Raw genomic sequence first — 3,841 nt, forward strand, 5'->3', positions numbered from 1 at the left:
AATTTCTTTTATTATACACACGAGTGAAACCATACAGTCTTTGTCTTTCTCTGTCTTATTTCACTTGATAAGTGTAACTTTAGAAAAAACTGCCAAAATATTTTCCAAAGTGGCAGTCCTATTCTTACCAGCAATGTACAAGCATTCCAATTACTCTAATTCTTCACTAGCACTTGGAATCATTAGTTTTTTTGTGGTGTGAGTGTGTATGCGTGTGTGTGCCATGCTAATAGGCATGTAGTATATCATTGTAGTTTTAATTTGCATTCTCTAATGACTAATGGGCTTCCCTGGTGGTTCAGACAGTAAAGAATCTGCCTGCAGTGGGGGAGACTGGGATTTGATCCTTGGGTCGGGAAGATCCTCTGGAGAAGGAAATGGCTACCCACTCCAGTATTCTTGCCTGAAGAATTCCATGGACAGGGAAGAGTTGGGTGTTACTGAGCAACTAATGATGACTAATGATGTTGAGCATCTCTTAATGTGCTTATTTGCAATCTGTGTGCCTTATTTGATGATTATTAAAATCTTTCACCATTTAAAAAATAAGGCTGTTTATTTTCTTAGTTCTATATTTTGAGAATTCTTTACATATTCTGGAGACAAGTCCTTTCGTGGATATGTGACTTGCAAATATTTTTCCCAGCCTGTGGCTTGTCCTTTGATTCTCTTAGTAGTGCCTTTTTAAAAATGTATTTATTTATTTGGCTGTGCCAGGTCTTAGTTGCCGCATGTGGGATCTTTTAGTTGCAGCACGCAAACTCCTAGTTGCGGCATTTGGGATCTAGTTCCCTGACCAGGGATCGAACCTGTGTCCCCTGCATTGGGAGTGAGGAGTCTTAGCCACTGGACCACCAGGGAAGTTCCCTTATCAGTGTCTTTGCAGAGCAAACTTTTTTCTGATAAAGTCAAGTTTTCAATTTTTAACTACAGATCGTGCTTTCAATGTGGTGTCTAAGAACTATTTTCCTAATCCAGGTTCACAAAGATTTCTCCTATATTTTCTTTCTAAAGTTTAAAAGTTTAACCTTCCACACTTTGGTTTATGATCCATGTTGAGTTAACTTTTGTATAAGATGTAGGTAAGTTTCATATATATTGTTTTGCGTGTGAATGTTCAGTTGTTCCAACAAATGTTTCAATCATTTGTTGAAAAGATCACCCAGGTAGGCTCAGTTTAATCACAAGGATGCTTCTAAGAGGGACGCAGGAGAGTCAGAATCAGAAGGAAGTGAGATGCTGGAGGCAGAGGTTGGTGTGAGGCCATTGCTGGAAGGGGCCACGAGCCAAGGAGTACAGGGACCCCTAGAAGCTGGAGAAGGCAGGGAACTGATTCTCTCCTGGAGCCTTCATAAAAAAACATGCTCCTGTCTGCCAACACCTTAATTATAGCCAGTGAGACCCATTTTTTGATTTCTGATTGCCATAATAATTTTGTGTTGTTTTAAAGCCGCTAAGTTTGTGGTGATATTTTATGGCAGAAACAGGAGACTAATACAGAAGGCACCACTGAATTGTGCTTGCACTTCTATCAAAAGTCAATTGGCTATTCTGTAGAATTATTTCTAGATTTTCTATTTGGTTGCATTTTTCTATGTGTCTATGCCTTTGCCATGGATATATCTTTTTATTTTCTTTTAGTCTGCCCTGAATTCTGTTATTTTCCCTGCTTCATAGCTTCAGAATATGGAAAATTTGGTCAACAGTAGCAAGAAGGAAACAGAGATAAACATCAGAAAATGACAAGTTTCAAGGTATCCATCTGTCTTAGTTATCTACTGCTGGGTAACAAATTATTCCAAATTTAGTGGCTTAAAGTAAAAAGTCTTATTGTCTTTCAGTGTCTGAAGGTCAGGAATCTGGAAGTGGCTTAGCTGGGTAGTTCTGGCTCAGGGTCTCTCATGAGGTTGCCGCCAAGCTGCCTGTCAGGGCTATACTCGTCCTGAGGCTTGGCCAGGGAGGACCTACTTCCAAGGTCACTCATGTGGCGGTCAGCTGGCCTCCAAAGACTTGCTTCCAAGATGACTCACATAGTGGCTGGCATGCTTTAATTCCTCTCTGTAGGCTTCCTGGGTGTCCTTATGACATGGCAGCTGGCTTCTCTAGTGTGAGTGATGAGAGAGACAGAGAGAACATTCACCTAAGACAAGAACCACTGCCTTTTTATAACATAACCTTGGGTTTGATGGCTCATCACTTCTGCCAATGTTTTCTGCACTAGAAGTGGGTCACTAAGTCCATTCCACACCCAAGGGGAGAGGAATTAAGCTCCACCTCTTGAGAGAATTTAAAAAAAAATGTTATTTAGCTGTGCTGGGTCTTAGTTGTGGCATGTGGGATCTAGTTCCATGACCAGGGATTGAACCTGGGCCCCGTGTATTGGGAGTGGCAGAGTCTTAGCCACTGGACCACCAGGAAGTCCTATTATTACAGAATTTGTAGACGTATCTTTGAAACCACTATAGTCTGGCCACAAGTTATTTATATTCCTCCCACATGCAGAATACACTCATCCACTCAAGGACCTCCAAGACTCTCCTCCCATTGCTGCACCGGCTTGAAGTCCAGAATCGTGTCCTCTGAGTTGGGTCTAGGAAAGGAGAGGGTGATTAGGGTAGCTCCCTAATAAGATGAGCTCCTTGAGTTCATTGCTGCAACCTGTGCACCTGGAGAAAGGTTGTCTGCCCTCTCCCTCCTCCACAGCGGTCAAAAGACACCAGACACAGGATAACTCCCCTGATACTCCTGTTCAAAAATGGTGAATGGGAGGCAGGAAGGAACCAGTGGTCCATGGTGATTCTAGAATCCAGTCAGCAAGTTGTAAGCCCATTTCAAGTTCCTTGATTGCTTCTCTAGACCTGGGAATAATCTTCTTTGGTCCCCGACTCCTCCTCCAAACCCTTGGTTCTGCCTCCCCATAGACCTTCACTCTTCATAAAAGGTAACGCGACTTTCTTTGTTCTGTTTTCCTAACCCCAGTTCATAAAGATTTCTTCTATACTTTTCCTTTTTAAAAATTCTATTTATTTGCTTTTGGCTGCACTGGGTCTTCATGGTGTTGCGTGGGCTTTCTCTAGTTGCCCCGAGCTACTCTTCATTGCTATGTGCTGGCTTCTCGCTGCAGTGGCTTCTCTTGGGGAGCACCAGCTTCTCTTGGGGAGCACCAGCTCTAGGTGCCTGGGCTTCCGCAGTTGTGGTGTGTGGGCTCAGTGGTTGTGCTGCATGTAGCTGCTCTCCAGCATGTGGAATCATCTCAGACGAGGGATTGAACCCAAGTCTCCTGCATTAACAACTGGATTGTTACCCACTGGACTGCCAGGGAAGTCCATCCTATGATTTCTTTTAAAAGTTAACATTTTTATGTTTCACCTTTTAGTTTTTGATTACTTTTGAGGTCATTTTTGAATAAAGTGTGAAGTATGGGTTTCTTGATTTTTTTGGCATCAGATCAGATCAGTCGCTCAGTCGTGTCCGACTCTTCGCGACCCCATGAATCGCAGCACGCCAGGCCTCCCTGTCCATCACCAACTCCCGGAGTTTCACTCAGACTCACGTCCATCGAGTCACTGATGCCATCCAGCCATCTCATCCTCTGTCGTCCCCTTCTCCTCCTGCCCCCAATCCCTCCCAGCATCAGAGTCTTTTCCAATGAGTCAACTCTTCGCATGAGGTGGCCAAAGTACTGGAGTTTCAGCTTTAGCATCATTCCTTCCAAAGAACACCCAGGACTGATCTCCTTTAGAATGGACTGGTTGGATCTCCTTGCAGTCCAAGGGACTCTCAAGAGTCTTCTCCAACAACACAGTTCAAAAGCATCAATTCTTCGACGCTCAGCCTTCTT

The sequence above is a fragment of the Bison bison genome, unplaced genomic scaffold (assembly GCF_000754665.1).
Source record: "Bison bison bison isolate TAMUID 2011002044 unplaced genomic scaffold, Bison_UMD1.0 scf7180017864043, whole genome shotgun sequence".
Lineage (NCBI taxonomy): Eukaryota > Metazoa > Chordata > Mammalia > Artiodactyla > Bovidae > Bison > Bison bison.